The sequence below is a fragment of the Podarcis erhardii genome (genome assembly GCF_964252035.2).
Source record: "Podarcis erhardii genome assembly, chromosome: 1".
In the NCBI taxonomy this organism is placed as follows: Eukaryota; Metazoa; Chordata; class Lepidosauria; order Squamata; family Lacertidae; genus Podarcis; species Podarcis erhardii.
The window spans coordinates 88558593-88578349 of NC_138497.1; the positions used below are offsets into that span (position 1 = coordinate 88558593).

Here is a 19757-nt window from a genome sequence, read left to right on the forward strand (position 1 = left end):
CTGCTCCAGAGAAGCGGACACGGAGCAATGGTTCCAAACTACAAGAAAGAAGATTCCACCTAAACATTAAGAAGAACTTCCTGACAGTAAGAGCTGTTCGACAGTGGAATTTGCTGCCAATGAGTGTAGTGGAGTCTCCTTCTTTGGAGGTCTTTAAGCAGAGGCTTGACAACCATATGTCAGGAGTGCTCTGATGGTGTTTCCTGCTTGGCAGGGGGTTGGACTCGATGGCCCTTGTGGTCTCTTCCAACTCTATGATTCTATGATTCTACGTGTTTTAGTGACACTGCAGTGCTCTCTTCTGGGTTTTACAACATTCCTTCAAAGCATTTTTGCTATACTACATCACTGACTAATGCTCTGGGTATCTCTTATGCCCCATATACAAAACCCAACCACCATAAATACAGTGGAATAACACTAGTGGCAATCTTGCTTCATTGTGACAGAAATACGTATATATCTGAATTATGTAGAGCATTTGTAGCCATCTTAACTATAAAAACTGGGTAGATTATTTTTACCTGACTATGGTGCCCTTCGTTTCTGAATATACGGTAGATTGAAACAAATTCTCACCTATTCTCATTCCCCAACCCCCCGTGAGCTAAAGCTGAGCTTTCCTCTTGCCATCCTGCCAATTTCAATAACTTTGGTGAAAGCAGCTTATTTCCTCAAATGCAGTTTGAGATCCATTGTACGGCTAAGCTTCTGTACTCTACTACATCAAAGAGGTTCTTCTTAGATAAGGGAGCATTTTTATATGAATTGGATCATAATATCTTGGTCTTTGTCTTGATTGCTTTCAGGGAAGCTAACTGCTGTTGAGCCTGGCCAGTTGAGACATAGTCTCAGGTAGTACTTCATGCTCTAGAAATTATCTAAATTGTTTCTGTCAGAGCTGCCCCAAGGTCCCAGCTCACAGAGGACCAACGCCAGGTCGTTGTTATATACAAAAGTCTTTATTGAAGTTCAGTTTCCATTTCAAAGCCGTAGCACGCAGCTCTACGTCTTAAACCCTAGACCGCCGAAGTTCCGTCCGAATCTCCTCCCCGCTGACACCAGTTTAAGATTCTAGCTCTGCTCCACCTCTTCCTCTGCCCTCTCCTCCTCTGGGTCCTCCTGTCCGCTGAGGCATTCCCCTTTCTGGACTCTTCTGACGCTGAGTCGCCTGCCTCCTCCCCCTGCCTCCGGCGGGCTTTAGGACCTGGTTCCCAATCCTCATTCTCTGCTGTCCCGCGTGCCTGTACATTTGAACTTGGCTCTCGTGCCAACCCAGTGACCTTCCTCCTGACCGTTACACTGCTTCTATCACTGCTTCCCTCTTCCGGGATGCTGGCTGGACCTGACCTCCCCTCTGTTGCCTGACTCTCCGATGGAGGCGTGGTCAGCCCTGACTCATCTTCTCTCCCTGCTGGGGGATACGCTGGCCCCGATACCTGGGACTCTTCCCCCCCCACTATGCTCTGGTGGGGAAGCTGGTCCTGATCTCCAACTGCTGCTCTGGGAGTCCCCGCTGGCCCCTTGCTTCTGGAGTGTCCCCCTTGGGACCCCCCTTGCCCTGGCCACCGGCGCCCCCTTCTGTGAATCTTCCGATTCACTGGAGAGGCTCATGGAATCTCTCGGGCCACTGTCATCTTCTCCTACGCTGCCCTCAGATTCTTCCCCTTCGCTCTCCATTTCCTCCCTTCCCTGTGCTTCTGCTCCTGAGCCCCTGACAGTTTCATTCTTTGGAACTATGTGTAGGGAGCTGGCCTACAGTAGGGAGGTGGGCAACAATTTCTGCAAAATATTCTGCCAAAGAAGGTGACAAGGGAAAGAATGATATGGCAGGATGTGAGGATTAGAAAGGGGTGGACATGCTGGAAGGAGAACAGGAAAGGAAAGGATGGGCAAATTATGAGATGACTAGAACTATATAATGGATTGAGCAAACGGGGGGAAAGAAGAAAAATAAGAAACAGGAAGATGGGTTTATTTTGAAAATGCACTGGGGATTAGCTAGATGTTTTCCATTTAATGCAATAAAAGCTAGAGAAGAAGCACACCCTTGTTTTTTTGTAAATGAAGTTCATGGCGTGTAGGCAGGGACAGTAATAATCAACAAGGGTGTGGTGGGGAGTCTCCACACCCAATGGAATGTTTTTGGTGGGGAGAAGTGGAATGGTGGCACTTGATGCCCAAGGTGGTCAATTACATGAACCCTTTTGAGGCCATGCCCAGCCCAGTCACCCCTCCACCTGAGAAGTTCTCAGGATCCTGTCATCCCCCAACTTCTCTAGATTCAGCTAGACTGGGAGGGATTTAGGGCCAAACTAGACTTGATGCATCTTTGCATTTAATGTGCAGGGTTGTTATTGTTTGAAAATGCAAACGGGGCATGGCCAAAGTGGGTTGACAATGATTATTTATTAAATTTGATAGCTGCTTTATCGTGCCCCAGGCAACCCAAAGAAACTTCCAAACAACCCAAAGCGACAGACAGACAGATAGACAACCAACCCACCAACCAACCCACCCACCCACCCCATATAGATACATTAAAACTAAGTGGAAAGAGAATATTACTTATTAGGACTGAAGCAGATATGAGAGGAGTTAACCCCTTACTCCCCAGCACTGATCCTGAGGGAAAGCCTTCCTAATAAACTGGTATTTTCACCAAAAGGAAATCCCCCACTGGCACCAATGCAGGATTTATTCTGCAAGGGCACCAATTATTACATTTCTACCCCACCTTTCTTTATAAGGGTACACACATGGGAGACAACACACCCTAAGTTATATGGGGCTCAAAGCAGCCCATTTGTGGTTTGAAAACACTATGAATTGATCAGAAATAAAATAGGAAGCCAGAGTAGCCCACCCAATGGGAGTAATATACCTCTCCACCAAGCGGCAGAATTCTGCACAGCAAAGAGTTCCATGAAGAGCCTGCTAGGTGCTTTTCAGTAGGATATATAAGGAGGATTCATTCATCCTTGTACAGCTGAGATAGCAGGGTTGAGTGTGACTTGGGCCTTATGAGAATACAGCACATGGGGATATGCTGCTTTCAAGATGTGTCTCCATCACGGTACACATGACCTGTCCAAAGGCCTCTCTATCCAGGGGTGGGGTGGGTGGGCACTGTCATCTCATGAATTTGGCACCTTTCACACCAGGCACATATGTAAATAGCTAGCTGTTTTAAAGTCACTAGCAATGCTATTTTTCTACAAAAAGAGGCTCACCATGAACACATCCCTTATTCATGACGCCCACCTGAGAGGTTCTAGAACTGGTTCCAGTGAGTTCCGGCTGAGAAAAAGCTCTCACCAGTGGTAAGTCTTTCTACAGCATATTAAAATAGGAAGCCACAGTGGTACAGGAAATATGGTTTTCCTGTCCTGCCCGTTAGATGGCAGCACAGTACTTGTATAGTTCTACAAAGAGAGAAATGCCATTTTACATATTGGGTACTTCCTACCTTCCTTTCTTTTCCTATTCTAGATAAGCAACGCCCTTAGTCAGGGCTAATACTCAATTAGTTCAAACTTTTTGGTTTACCAGTCATACATCTGTTCTGAGTCTTTATTTCTTCTTCTTATCTCACTAATCTGTGGTGTGTTCCCTGTTTAGGTTGGACTTCTAAACCCCACATGTCTCTCGAATGACTCTCATAAGCATTAATCAAAGTGTTTGAGGTGGATTATGGACCATGTTAGCTTTCTGTCAGACCAAGGGCCTCAACAGTGACCCTTTTTTATTGTGTATTCATAATAACTTATGATCATGATGGTATCAGGACAGATTTACACGATCCTGCTTACCAGATCTTTAGGTTTCCACAGTCAAAGTGGAAGGCCCAGGGACCAGATGCAGCCCAATCGCCTTCTCAATCCAGCCTGCAGATGGTCTGGGAATCAGCATGTTTTTACATGAGTAGAATGTGTCCTTTTATTTAAAATGCATCTCTGGGTTATTTGCGGGGCACAGGAATTTGTTCATCCCCCCCCCCCAAAAAAAATATAGTCCGGCCCACCACATGCTCTGAGGGACGGTGGTCCGGCCCATGGCTGAAAAAGGTTGCTGACCCCTGCCCTAGTGCAACAAATCCACTTTAAAAAGAAAAAAAATACTTTTTGCCGTTTGGAAGGTGGTGGGGCAACACACTGAAAAGCGAAAGATGAACAAATGACTAAAAGGAGGACATATGAACATCGCACAAGCAAATGAGGATGAATGCAGAACAAATGCTGATTGTCATACAACTGCCCCTCAAATAAATCAGAATGCATGCTCAGTAAAGACAGGATATAATCTAGTCTCAGCATAAACTCTGTGCGAGCCAAGCAGGATGAATACTCAATAAAGAGGTTGCTTGGAAGGGACACAGGTTAGGCTTATAGCACATCAAACTGCCTTGAGCAACCTTCTGGGTGATCTCTCCCCAGTCTGTGCTTAGCCCCCAACTGCTTTTTAAAGTTTTTGCAAGGCTGACTCTATTCCTTGCAAAACAGCAGGTCAATCCAGTTTAATCCCTGGGGAAGCACAGAAGTGACTGGCTAGTCGAAGGTACAGATCCCTTTGTTGAATGTGAATTAGAAAAGGACAGTGCTACTTCTGCAGAGACAGAACTCCATGAAAATTAATTGGTTCACATCCATTTCCCACTCACTCAGTAACCACACAGGAATTCTTAACCCAGATGAGTACGTATTAATAAGTAAATTCAGGGAGATTTGGTCAAATGGAAAATAAACATGGTTACATTTGATTCGTAGAGCAGAGTGGGCAGACCTCAGGCTTGTTGGATATGTTTTGTTTTTTGCTAGAACCTCAAGATTTACCAACCAGAGCCAGGTCCAAAATACTGAGTACAGGGTGTACCAGAAGTTACTAGAGCTCACAGTCCACTCCTGGTTAGCTTTCTTCATTTCAGCAGCCCAATGTAGTTGGTAAAAGGGGTTTTGGTTTTATTCAAGTAACTGGGAGACAAGAGAAACCCTTGCAGATTTCTTGCAAATAATCCAGAGATCTACTAGCAGGCGTCTGCCTAACTCCAGCCCTGTAGTACTAATCTCACAGTTCCATTTGCCTTGTCTGCTGAAAAGACTGGGAAGGCGGTGGTGGCTGGAGTCTCTCTTTCATGGAAATGATTTCTGCCCAGAATCCTTGTTCTTTCTTTTAAGTCTCTTTTAAAAGTCTTTAAATCTCAGACTTCCCCACTCCCAAGCCCAGGGTTCCAGAAAGCGATGCCTTTGTCTCTTAGAAACACACAAAAACCAAGCTGACCACTTTAGCATGGTTTCACTCCACCCTGCCACCCAGCGACAGCTAAATCCATATGTTAGCCCCCCAGCTAGATGCAGCAATTGGTTTTGTCTTTAGATATGCTTTCACTGGCATGGGAGCAGGCAGGCAGAGGTTTCCTCCTATGGAGAAGAAAGTAAATAAACCCAGGCCCTGGAATGACTTTCGTGGCCATTACTGTATTAGAGTAATCATAGAGCGCATAGTGCTGGATAGTAATTAATCCCTCATCAGGACTGTACCAGGGGGATGCAAGGCCTATGGAAAATCACACTGTCCTCACCACCATCACCACCACCACACTGTCTTAACCTCCCCTCTGCTTCTGCTGCCTCCAGCTCATTCCCTGACTTGCTCTAAGAAAGGATGAATTGGAGAGCTTTGCTAGATGGGTTCTTTTAGTGGTGCCACATCTGCACCATACTTTTAAAGAATTGTTATGAAACTTTTACCGTCATGATGTTCCTCAAACAATCCTGGGAAGTGTAGTTTGTGAAGGGTGCTGACAGTTATTAGGAGACCCCCTTCTCTCTTTCCAGGAAACACTAGGAATTGTAGCTCTGTGACGGGAACAGGGGTCTCCTCACAACTCTCAGCATCCTTAACTACAGTTCACAGAATGCCTGGTTTGGGGGGGGGGGCAGCCATGGCTGTTGAAGTGGTATGATACTGCTTTAATATAATAAAATAACTAAAATAACAACAACAACAACAACAACAACAACAACAACAACAAATTTTATTTGTATCCCACTCTCCCCAGCCAAAGCCAGGCTCAGAGCGGCTAACATCATATAAATAAGACAATATGCATAATACAATATACAATATGCAAATAAAATAACATTCAACATTCATTAAAATAATATAGAATAATATTAAATATCAGCATTTCAAAATTAAACAGAAATCCACTCAACAATTACAATAAGTAATTTCTAAACTCCAATCAATAAAACAACAGCAAACCACAGTGCACAACATAATACAATACAAAATAAGAAGCAGAGACTGGAGGGTGGGGCAAGGCAGGTGGAAAGAGGCCTTGCCTGATGGAGTCTCTCCCCTCACAGTTCTTCCTCCAGGCATAGCTTCCTTATGAAGAATCCCAGGACCAGGGGGTGGGGCAAGGCAGGTGGAAGGAGGCCTTGCCTGATGAAGTCTCTCCCCTCACAGTTCTTCCTCCAGGCACAGCTTCCTTATGAGGAGACCCAGGGCCGGAGGTGGGGCAAGGCAGGTGGAAAGAGGCCTTGCCTGATGAAGTCTCTCCCCTCACCATACTTTAAATGTATGGTGCAGATGTAGCCTTACACACACTAAACCGAATAGCCTTGGGTGTGGGTGTGCACGTCTTTAGGTGATAATGCATATGACTTCACATACTGTACTTCTAAATGTGTTAAGCCAGACTTGCTGTGTTTGGGGCCCCTACTGCTCCTTCCACTGCCCCAAAATCCTACCCTGACAGCATCACTGGGGAAGCTGTCCCTTGTTCCTTTCTCCTCTCAATTACTTTCTTGTGGCTGTTTTGATTGGTAACAGCTACATGATTCCAGGCTCCTTTCCACTTGTTTATGGGGTTTTGCCGCTAGGGGTTAGTCACCCCCTGCAAATGAAGAAGTAGTTGGGGGGTGGGGGATAAAGGACCAACTGCAAATAGCTTTGCTGGAGAATGGACTGAGTGGTATGTCAGTGTGTGGATGCCAGTCGGCTACTTCCTTTCAAACAGCTTTTTCTCTCCAGGCTCTGGGCCAGCTTTCCAGGGTTGGTGCTATTCCTTTTATAGTTCAACTCCTTTGACAAGATAGACGGTCTTTGAAGAGCAAAGGGGAAAGGGGCAGGAGAGCAGGCTGCCTCTTTGGGTGGAAAAAAACAGCCAGCCGTTGGAAAGGATTCCCTTTTCCACAATATTCAGGGTGGGTGGTTAAGTGTAGGCATGCTAGCGGCTGCAGTTTATTAACTACACTTGTGCTATTCTCTCCTGCTAACCTTTCCCCTCCCAAACCTGTTTACATTTCATTTCTAAGCAGTCACCCATCAAGGCAGGGATGTCCTTGTTGCGGAACTGTGTGACAGGAGCTTTCAAACCATCCTTTTGTGCCAATTCTTCAATCTAGGATATGACAGAAGTTAAGTGCTCAGGGGTAAGGATAGACAAATCTGTAATTTCGTTTTCATCTCAGTTCCTCATTTTTCCAAACTGAAATTCAGAGCTCTACATTAGCATATCAATTGGTCATGAAAATTCATAATCATTTTAGTGTGGATTTCTCCTAATGCACACATTTTTAATCTACTGTTGTCTAATATGCAAATATTTGTAAAGCAATTGTCCCTAATATAATGCACATTTCTAGGTTATTTTCACTAATATATACATTTTTAATGTACACTTTATCCTAGTGTGTGCATTTTTCACACATACTACTTAGTGGGAGAACTGCATTGCAAAATTTGGGGAAGTGCAAATTGTGAATTTTGAAGGATGCCTGTGTTTTGGTCCTCTTATTGTTTCAAAAAGTTTGTCTTTTAATGCAAACTGACTCAGATTTCTTCCTCATCCCTAGCTAAGAGGGAGGGAGACTGGTTCACACAGATTGTCAGTAAACACCAATGCTATGGCCAAGGCATATTTTATTTATTTGTTTGCTAATTTATAAACAGTTTCACAACCAAAAGCTACTGAGGCAGTATACATAACAAGATGCAAAAGTAAACCAGTAAAATCAAAGTAATAAAAACCATGCATACCATTGTAATCGTTATTAATCCATAAAATGATTGGGAAAGCCTCCTTTAACAAAAGTAGCTGCTTAAATAACAAGATACTTCTCTAATTTCAGTTGGTAACAGATGCCAGAAGGCTGGAGCTGCAATACTAAAAGCCCAGCCTCTATTCCATATTTAGCACACCTCTAGGATATGCAATAGTTTAGCTGTTCCCTAGCTGGTGAACACAATTGCCAGTATACAATTGCCAAGGTACAGTCATACCTTAGATGTTGAACAGAATCCATTCCGGAAGTCAGTTCACCTTCCAAAATGTTCAGAAACCAAAGAGCGGCTTCTGATTGGCTGCAGAAAGCTCCTGCAGCCAATTGGAAGCCATGACGGACGTTCGGCTTCCAAAAATAGTTCACAAACCGGAACAGTCACTTCTGGGATTGCGGCATTCAGTAGCCAAAATGTTTAAGAACTAAATTGTTCAAAAACCAAGGTGCGACTGTACAGTACAGGTAAGCTGTTAAACCTCTCTCTTTGCATGTGGTAAGATTAGGGCAGAGACAAAGTTCCCCTGCATATACATGAAAACATAGACCTAGTTCTCCTCACAGAGTGAGGTAAAACTGAATGGAAAATTTGTGTCTGGGTTGCAGCACTGTGGATGGAAGCTCACATGACTGAATGGTCTCTCATAGAAAATGTCTGGGAACACAGTAAATCAGATGTCAAAGTGAAGGATTCTAGCCTTCTCTCTGGTATGCTAGTTTTCTAAATGAAGCTCATTTGTTTTTTTGCTTTTGAAATGTAGGAGCTTTTAGCTTTGTAAGCTCCCACTTTGCCTGAAGTGGCACAACTCAGGCACAAATCTGCCACCTATGAGATTTCAACAGCAACAGACTAGCTGTCTCCTGTGAGACAGAGCAGCACCAAAGACCAAATAAATTGTATAAAATAAGCAAAATGTACACTTCAGCTTGTTCTGCATAATATATACAGATTGAAGAACTGAATGCTCCTTGGCGTAAAATTTGGATGAAATGAATTTGTGTTTGTTTTATGCAAAGCACACCAAACCATCTTGATGCCTTGTGCTGGTTAGGTCATTGGCATTTGGTGGAATAGTGTGTCACCACTTACTTGACCTCCCATTGGTCACATTGCTGCTACATACGAGGACAGAGAGGAGAGAAGCAAGCTTGGCATGGTGCATACACACGAGTAGAGTCAATCCAATGCTCCTGCCTGTTTGCATCATGCCAACCTTCCTGCGACCTCATCCTCTGTCCTGGTACACAGCAGTGATGTGGCTAACAGGTCGTCAGGTGAGCACTACTGCTCTGCCTCTCCTTTCACTACTCAGGTGCATCAAACTCCCTCTTTTCCTTCATCCTACATGTGGGGGGGAACATTTTGCCTTCCAGATGTTACTGGACTACAATTCTAATTATCCTTGGTCATTGGCCATGCATGCTGGGGCTGATGGGAATTGTAGTTCAGCAACTTCTGGAGTGTCAAACATTCCCCATATCTGTCTCTGAAACACTTATTGTACATTGCACAAGACAGCACTACTAGGTGGACATGTTGAGGAACAACAGCTGGCATTTTGGAGACCTATAAAGACCATAGAGTGGTTTAGGTCCTGTTAAAATACTATCAGAGTTCTGTAATGCACTTCCACAGAAGTTTCTTATCCATTGCTATCATGGATTTACCCACTGCTGCCATTTCAAATGTAACACACATGCATTTCTATTTAAGTTCAATTGTAAGCGGGTGGCAGAAACATCATACAGAGCGATGGAGTCAGAAGGCAAGAGAGGGACACTGCTACCATGGGAAAGTCACAGTGATACAGTTAATGTACATCACTGCAAAAAAGTGATCTGTCTTTCATCTTTTTCGTGCAGAGACGCTCAGAAGCAATGAATGCAAATAATTTCCCAGATTTGGAGCAATTACTAGCAGCTGGCCTCATCCCAACCCACAAATGGTTTAAACTGGAATACTTGGATTTAGAGCCATTTCACTGCCACTGACCTTAGTGAATCTCAAGCACCTCAGTCCTACTGCAAAGACTTAACTAATTTGCACAGTGGCCTGCCTGGCTCCTAATTCTGACCTCCTACCTTTATTTCAACTCTGGTCAATTTTGGGCGGAGTTTTTCCTCTCTGAATCCATCCATTTGTTTGCAATTTGGGCAATATGTGTTCCTCATTTCAAGTTACGATTCTCCTACGGCATGGGCAAAACCCCAAACTGCTTTAAGTATAGGTGCAACATGCAAAACGGCGTCTGGAAAATATATCCTTTCCCTTCCATCTGGAAATAGCTAGGGATGATTTGCTTGTTCTTAAAGCTCAAATGCTGGATGCTTCTACTTCAAGGGTGATTTACCCCCCAAATCCCAGTATTTTTCATTTGCATGGGTTTACTTTCTCCGTATTGATTCATCAGAAATGTTTGCATGGTGAAATCATTTTTTCCATGCACTGACTCAGATAGAAGATGAAGAATATTATTGTAATGGGAAGGGGGGAATGATTATAATTTTGTAAACAGAGGCTGGGAGGAGGCACTTTGTGTTGGATTTCTGGGCACCCATTCTGTTTTTTTCTGGAAAACTCTACTGACAACGTGGAGAAGGCCAGCAAAAATAAATAAATACAAACATTTCCATTGGATCCTCCTTGGATCTCTGGTCTGGGGATCAGTTCACTGAGTTCAACATGAGGTTTGGCTATGAAATGTGTAGCTCATTGTGGCAGTATTGCTGCTGTCAGAAATGGCAACTGCGTATGAAATGTTGAAAAGGGTTAATGAATAATGCACATGTGTGCTCGTAGCATCAATAAGAGGGACAAAGGTGTGCCCTCCTGACCTCCATGAGTTCAGGGGGCAATCTGAAGGGATAGTCTCCATGCTTTATCATTTCTGCTGAATGTATGGGGGCTTGAGAAGGTGGAGCTAGTGAAGACACAATACTGGGAGCTGGGCCAGCAAGCATGGCCCTGCTTCTCCCCTCCATGCCTTTATGAATGCATGACTGGGAGTTCTGGAGCAGGGCTTGCGCCAATCATTGCTATATCAACAACTTAAAAAGAAATAACAACATGAGTTGGAAATCTCTGCGGTCTGCGCTCACAGGCATTGCCCAAAATTCCTACAGGAAATGATCATTGTTCCATTGAAGGACAAAATTTTGGATTTCACTGTTGCCAATTTCCTGTAAACGCATCCATCGATCAAAATTCACAGGGCAGATTCAAGATTTCCTGAGAAAGTGGTGTTTGGTTACCTCTAGAAATTGAGAAACTAAAAACAGCTAGCTTTTATTTTTTGCAGAATTTTTACAAAAAAGTCACAGCATGTTCCAAGCCATTCAGGCATTTACACTAGAATGTATGCATTTACACTAGAATAAACAACATTTGCATCCTGAGATGGACCCTTTCAGCCTGGTTAGTGTTTGATGAACACAACCTCCTCCCAGCTGTTCTCCACTCCTTTCATCTCACTTTCCCCTCCCATAGCCAAGGTAAATAAGGCAACAAATAAATGTTGATTATGCAATTGGCCTAGGGTTCCCTCTATCCATCATAGGTAATCGCTAAATATCACTCACTCACCTTGACCTTTCACACCCCCCCCCTAGCTGGTTTCACGTGAACTGTGAAAGTATACAGAATTTTGCATATATGTGTTCAACTTCACAAATGTACCAGTTTCCAAATGTTCCAGTTTTAGATTTCTAAATATCCCAATCATCCACATCCAAGCATATCCAAACATTGCTCCAAAATGGACTAATGCTAACCACAAGAGTTATCCAAGCATGTCAAGAGAACTTCCCTTTCCCTTGCCTACAAATGTCAAATTCTACTTTCATGTTCCATCTACCCCATGACCTTCTAAAAACTTGAGTAAAGTTACAAATATATTTTGCCAAAGTATATATTTTCAAGCAATTGAAGCATCCTATGAATCAAACAAAACATTCATGGATTAATAAAGCAATGCTGTAGGTATTTAGGATCCCTACACTATGATCAGCCCAGCAGTTCAGTAACTACAAAATCCCCCTCACCATTTTAGCTAACATTTTATTGCCCACTGCTTTGTCCACAGAAAGCATGGAGTGTGTACTATATAGAAATTTGTCCTTTTATTGAATTGTTGTGCTGCTTTAACGATATTGATATAGCCAATATTGCTATATTATTCCTTACTCCTCAAGGATCTCAAGGCAATGAGCATGGTGGTTTCCCCTTTTATCTTCACAACAACTCTGTGAGGTAGGTTGGGCAGAGATTGGCCAAGTAAGTTTCATGGCTGAGTGGATATTTCAACTTGGGCCACCTGTCTCCTAGTCCAATGCACTACATTACTAAATGCAATGGCAGACTTGAGCACAGACCACTTGTGTGCTGCCCCCACTTGCTTTTTTTCCTGGGTTTGTCCAAAGGAAATGTAAAAATGAAAATAAGGTTAAGGTCTGTAAAACTGCAAAACAGCTGAAGGTTTTTCAAGGTTAGTGGGAAAGACAAGAGTGGAAACAAAAAGTCTCAGTGGGAAATGATGAATAGGTAGATTTCTGCACATATTTTTAAAAAACAACAAGTCACAAGAAAGGGTCATGGATAAGAAAGGGCTTTCCAATGACTGGGATAAATAGATATTTGAAATGTACCCAAATAATCATGAATAGCACTAAGTGATAGCATAACTGCACTTTCCGCCTTAGACTAATTGCTATACTGGAGAGGGAGATTTTTACAGAGGTTTCAGTTGAGAAGGAAAGCCTAAATCTCTCCTCCTTGCATGTTGAAATATTAATAACAACACTCTCCCCACCTCTGAACTGGTATTTAACATTTAGAGTTCCTCCAAGCTCTGACTATTTTGTGGGAAAGATTCAAGCACATACAGAAACTTCAGATTTACATAAAGTGGATTAAAGGGCTCTGTTGTCCTTTCTACAGGGCAACTATCTACAGGAAGTGACCATTTTGAATGGCGGTTCCTTTCTTTGCCCCCCCCCCCCATGTTGGTGGAGTGCACATAAACATGCCCCACCCATTCCACCCTGCCTCATCCCTATTCTGGGTCGAAAAGGACCGGCGCATTGGCGGTTTCACATCAATTGGACTCGCACAAAATGCTCACCGCCTGTACTGTAAAAAAATGAATTGACGTTTCAGCCACTTGGAAAGTGATTGGGAACAAATTGAAAACTGTAGGGTGACTGAATGCTAACAGGAAAATGCCAAAACATGCTGCAAGCAAATTGAATGGAGATGAATGCTCCTTGTCGTATAAATGTCCCATAAACAAATCAGAACAAGTACTGAGTAAAAACTAGGTACAAGGCCCCCTCAGATGTTGTTTCCCTTGTGCCTTCATGATGATTTACGCTCATAATGGTATCCGGGGGTTGGGCAGGGGGGCATTATAAGTGATCCTGCCTTCAATACTGTTTGCAGCTGCAGATGTTTTGGGGCTTGACATACTGCTTTGTTTCCAATCAGTGAATGTCCCTTAATTTCCTGATGAAATCCTGTATCTTTTCATACCACAAACATTGGGGGAATGGTGTTCCGCTTTTGTTGTGCTGTAATGCAAGGGTTGCCCGTCCATATGGCAATAAAGTCAGACCCTAGGGATCTTAAGTTTATTTTGGATTTGGGGAGGGGATTCATAGGGACGAAATCAATTTGGTGTTTTTTTATACATCTATATAGGAGAGACAAGCACAGAAGCCCCATGAGATGAAAAAGTTGGCAACTCAAGAAAACAGGAAAGAACCAACCCTGATCTGCCTTCTGTGCCACCAGGTGCCCCTTCCTCAGCTTCCCTTCAGCCTCCTTCTCCTTGGACTCTCCCTTCCCAGTAATAACTGCCTCTTTCTCCTCAGTTGCCATGTCCTTTTGCAACAACAGAGGCAGAAGGTAGCAGTTAATGTCAACAGCTGGAAAGGCATTAGCACAGCTTCTCTAGACCTTACAATATAAGGGGCACCTCAGCAGTTATTTATTTATTTATTATTGAAAATATTTACAGTCCACCCTTCATGTGTACTGATATGGGGGTGGGGGGAGATTGCGCCATAAACTCAAGTATTTGACTTTCCATTCTTTTTCTTCCAGGAAAAAAGGTAGATGTACTTTTGAAAAACTAGTGGTTTTTTTTAAAGTATTAGGTGGCTTGCACTTAAGCCCTTTGTGTGTTTCATCTATCCACCAGTTTCCTTTTACACATCACATTCATGCACATACACAGACCATTCACCTTGATCACATTCAAAGCCTCACATTCAAAACTCCCCATTCAAGAATACTCCAGGAGACATCCATTAAGAACCCCAATGGACACCTTCACTTACCCCCCCCCCCAAATATCCACTGGGGTTTGTCAACCGGCTTCTGAAGATTAATTTCAACCAGCTTACACCCACAAGCAACCACCTGCTTCTTCTGCCTTAGGGCATCCGCTAGCTTCCGAATGCACACTCCACTATCTTCCCCCCACCAATGTCTGCCACCTTCCCCTAGGCCTAGGTCCCCCGCTAGGCACCAGCCGTGCTCCCGCTCCGCAATTGAACTTGCCTTGTTATCGCTCCACAGCCAGAGGACCGCCTGCCTGTGTCCATCTGCCAGCTCACCTTCTCCACCAGGAAAGAGTCTGGGCAATAGTGGACATCACAGCTGTTGCTCGCTGTGTCCTATTGGGGAAGAGGGAAAGGCCCACTCAGTTGCCATGGTAACACAGGTGTCTCATGCCCACAGCTGAGGATGCATCATCATCATCTCCTCAGACCCCACTAATTGTGGCTCCACCTCAGCAGGGATTAATTTGAGTACTTGTTTATCATTAAAAATATTTATACAGCAACTTTCTTCACTTTGATACTAGGAAGGAGTGCACCATAAAAGTGCTGTAGAGAACCCCCCCCCCCAAAAAACCCCTAGGCTGCATTTCTCTGTAGGGAACACTGTGGCGTTTGTTAATGTAACTGACTTGCGTAGGTTTGCATATTAAGAGACATACGGTAAAATATTATGGAGGGAGATATTTGAAAGATAGGAGTTAAAGTGAGTGTGGTGGGCAGGGACATAAAATGTTGGTATGTGGCAGGTGCTGATTGGCTGAGGGTGAAGTGTGACAGTTAGAACAGGTGTGCATGAAGGAAAATGGTAGAGGGAGGGAGAAGGAGAAGAGTGGCTGGTGTGGATACTGAGGAGCAGTGGGTAGAGTAGGCGGGATTAGGATTTGCATTAGAAATAGAGCTTTAGGCACATGTTATGAAAGGCAAAATATCCAAAGATTGTTACTGAAAGCAAATAATATAATAACTTTCTATATTCAGCTTTTACTTTATTTTTTAAAATTTTAATTTCTATACTGCCCTTCACTTGAAGTTCACAGGGCGGATTACAATGTAAAAACACAAAAATAGATACCATAATAAACACAAACAATAACCCCACCCACCCACAGTTTAAAAGGCCATAGAACGTTTAATTAGCTACAGGCCTGGAAGAATTTTATAGGGTTGCCATATTTCAATTCAGATGGAAAAGTTGTTGTGTTTTTTCTAGGTTTTTGCAAAAAAGTTTTTGAGTTGTTTTTAAGGGAAATCGCCAAAAATGACACTGCCGACATGGGTTGCCAGATGGTTAATTGCTGGCTATGTCCGGGAAATTCCAGATGAATGGCAGCCCTATAATGATAGAACAACAGGATTGTAACGTTGGAAGGGACCACAATGGTCATCTTGTCCAACCACTTACAATGTAGGAATCTTTTGGCCAACATAGGGCTTGAACCCACAACCCTGAGATTAAGAGTTTCTTGATTTACCAACTGAATTATCCAGATAAATGTTTTTGCCCAATGCCTAAAGAAGTGTAATAAAGGCACCAGGCAAGCCTCCCTGGGGAGAGCTTTTCACAAGCAGGCAGCCACCACAGAAAAGGCCTTGTGTTGCCACCCTCTGGAGCTCTTGCAGAGGAGGTGCATGAAAAAAGGCCTCCAATGATGATGGATTTTTAAAGAACAACTCATCAGATGAGTTAGTGGTGGTGTGTAGAGTAAATTTAAAGGACCTGACCCATGCAACCTGGCCTGCACCAGGTTGAATAAAAAACATGATTCTTTCTGCTCCCCTACTTGGTCCCTTGCTCTGCTCATATTAGTTGTCTCCACTAGCTGATGTACTTAGTTGTTTTACTAGCTCATGACTGAGATTTGCAGGTTGCACCAAATTCCGTTTAGTCAGAAGTGAGTCTCACTAAAAACAAGAGGACTTTTTCAAAGCAAACATGGTGGTTGCCATGCAGGCACCTGTGTTAAATCAAAGCCCCACTCCCAAGGTCTTAAAGCAGATCGATTTTGCGGATTAGGCTGCCCAGTTTCAAATAGCCAGGAGACAAGATTCAGACATCTATGTTACAACAGATGTCATCAGTAGCTCCTCAGATTTCTTTATTTCTGCTGAACAATTTAGTAGGAGGTGAGAGGTTAACTGAGAATCATGTCTTTCTTATACGTAAGCCAGAAAGAAATGGCATGACCCACATAAGGCTAAGCACTCTGAAGTCTCATTAATGGAGACTTAGCCTGCAATCTTATATCTACGTACCTTGGAGTAAGTCTCATTGAACTCAAAGGGTAGAAATGTATGGGATTGCACTGTCAATGACATATTTTTTTAAAAAATTATAATCATCACCATCCGATTTATTAGCTGCCCTTCACCAGCAGGTCACAGGGTAGGTTGCAGCAATATTAAAAAAACAGCCTTAAAACAGTTTAAAAACAATCCACAGCCACAGCCTGCCCTCTCCCAAGCCAACCTCACAAACTACTCTCCTAATCTTAACATCCGAGAAGGAAACAGTCATTCAGATATTTAGTGTCTGAGTAATTTAGAGCTTTAACCACTAGCATCAGCACCTTCAGCTGAGCAAGGAAATCAGCTGACAAATGATGCAGTTGTATTAAAACAGGGGTTATAGGAGTCCTAATTGAAACCCCAGCCTGTAATCTGGGCATTGCATTTTTGACCAATTGAAGTTGCTGAGTCATCCTCAAGGCACACAGAGAGCATTGCAATAATCCAGTTACCACAGCATGCAATACCATAGCTTAGTCATCTTTGCTCAAAGGGTCTAGAACTAGTGAACTAGCTGGAGCAAAGCACTAGTAGCCACCAAGGCAGCCTCAGTATCGAGTGCCAAAGGTATTTAACACTCTCGTGAAAAAAATAAGAGCTTGAAAGTCCTTGACTGTGGGTGGATTAGGCCCATGGTACAGTGGTACCTCGGGTTACAGACGCTTCAGATTACAGACTCTGCTAACCCAGAAATAGTACCTAGGGTAAAGAACTTTGCTTCAGGATAAGAACAGAAATCACGTGGCAGCGGCCCGGCAGCAGCAGGAGGCCTCATTAGCTAAAGTGGTACCTCAGGTTAAGAACAGTTTCAGGTTAAGAACGGACCTCCAGAACGAATTAAGTTCTTAACCTGAGGTACCACTGTACTTTACATCCTAGTACCTGTGGGTGGGTGCAGAAAGGCATTATGGGTAAAATGCATACTAATGAAGTGATCTCATCTGTCAGCGTTTTCATTATTGGCTCCCAAGTTTCCATGAAGTTGTGGGGGGTATCTTACCTCCCTTCCTCTTGAGCAAAGTTTCTTGAGCTTTTGCTTCAACCTTCCTCTCTCACCTATCCCAGTCCTACCACTCAGCTGTAAAAATATCCCCTACTGTAACAGAGACCTGGAGCCCCCAGTGGACACCAACAGATGTCTTGATGGGTGATGAAAGCTGGGTCTGTGGCGCTGCCAGTGGAAATTGGCTCAGGTGGCGGATGCCGTCATCCATCAGGGCTCTGAAAGCTACTTGGTCATTGGCAAGAAGCCATGGGCTTCATGCAACCAGAAGTGTAATCTGAAGCTCCCTTTGGGAGGGGGGTGGTGGTTGGACTGGAACTCTTTCATCACTCTGTGCAGTGATCTGGCCGGCTGCTCCAGTCACATGAAGGCTGTTGCCAGCAGAGTGGATCCCAGGCCAGGAAGCATTTTCCTCATCCCTTTGCTCACATACTGAGACAGGATTTTAGATTTTCAGGCTCCTCACTTGGATGTTGTAACAAGCTCCATTGATTTCTTGTGGTAGTTGCTTTCAATTGATTCTTGTTAGGACCACAGCTTTCAAAACAGCCATAACCAACTTCCAGTTTCTGCAGAAGGACAGGGGGACAGTCTCTCATCTCTCCCACTCTTTGGGCTCAGACCCAAAGCCACTGCACCATATTCCACCCACCCCTTTTGCTCTTATGTTTGTTCTCGGCACACTGAAATGTTCCATTAGTTTTGGGCTACAGTTCTGAGCAAACTGACTTCTAAAAAAAAATATGTTTAGCCTTGGGCTGCCAAGTTCATAAAAACCCCCAAACACAACTCTGAATAAACGTCATTCGCCTTTGGCAAAAGTCATGATCAATGGGAATTTAATATTTCATTGTACCCTTGCTGTATAATTTAAAAAATCAATCATTTTGTGATTGTTATAAGGAATAACCCTGTTATAAAAGCTTTGGACATGCATTTATGTATTAATTTTAAAAATTATCACCCGCTTTCTGATTTAAAGTCTCCCAGGCAGCTAACAAAACAATAGTATAAAATCATATTGAGAGATATCAAAAGGAACATGTCGAAAACAGCAAGAGGTTGGGGAAGGCCTGTTTAGTGGCTCAATGCCAATAAGGAAGGAGGCTTGTGCACTTACCTAGAGAGAACAATGAGAGTGCTTATAGGATCTGAAAAAGCAGATGCCATAATGTAAAAAGAAATATGTTTTCTTAGGGAAACATGTACCGAGACATTCAGAGCCATTTGCCTTTGGGGAGGGGATACCCCCCAAAAGCTGTATCTATCAAAAGAACTAAGTTCTGGAAACATTCTTGGGAAAACAGCTTCAGGCCATACTAACAGGTAACCCATTGCGCAGTTGTAGCTGCTACTGGTACAATGAATCAGGACACTAGAGTCTTGCCTTCTTGGCTCCGTGGTGCACCTAGGTCCCTAGTTAGCAGTTAATATGGCTGTTGCTCACCCATCTGTGCTGAACCCTGAAGTCTTGTGCACCTTTCCTTGTCTTTTCTATAAAAAAAGAAACCTCCTAAGAGAAAGTAGAACTGGAACTTTTCACTTTTCCTATTGAAAGAAGCTGCTGCTGGATCAAAGAGCCTGTTTTTCTTATAAAGTTTATATTTACAGGTGACTTCATCCAATCATTTCTCTCCATTCCCCCAGGTTTCCAATACTGTATACCCATCATATCTGTGCTCTTCTTTAAAACCAAGTAGACAATTTCCCCCTATAGAGAACAAACAAATTAAAACAGGACTCCTTCAAATAGAGGACTATCCCTTGCAAAGGAGGGCATATGGTCACTCTATGCAGAATTTTGATGCCTATAGTTGATGCTTTCCTACCAAAATAGGCTGCCTTATGTATTGCCACCCAGTACTGACAGTTTGAAAGAGATTTCCATATCACAGTACATGGCTAATAGACCCCTCCTCGGGAATGTGCAAATAATAATAATAATAATAATAATAATAATAATAATAATAATAATACTTTATTATTTATACCCTGCCCATCTGGCTGGGTTTCCCCAGCCCCTCTGGGAGGCTCCCAACAGATATTAAACAGAATAAAAC

At 43.3% G+C, this 19757-nt stretch overlaps 1 long non-coding RNA gene across 1 annotated transcript in view; it reads right to left on the reverse strand.

Annotated features, from left to right (window-relative positions):
• LOC309337096 overlaps window positions 1-15060 on the reverse strand; it is a 46747-nt gene extending 31687 nt beyond the window's left edge. Inside the window, exon 1 of the long non-coding RNA XR_014154109.1 lies at window positions 14626-15060. This is a non-coding gene — a long non-coding RNA (uncharacterized lncRNA). The remainder of the gene's footprint in view (window positions 1-14625) is intronic.
• Window positions 15061-19757: the final 4697 nt, after the last annotated feature.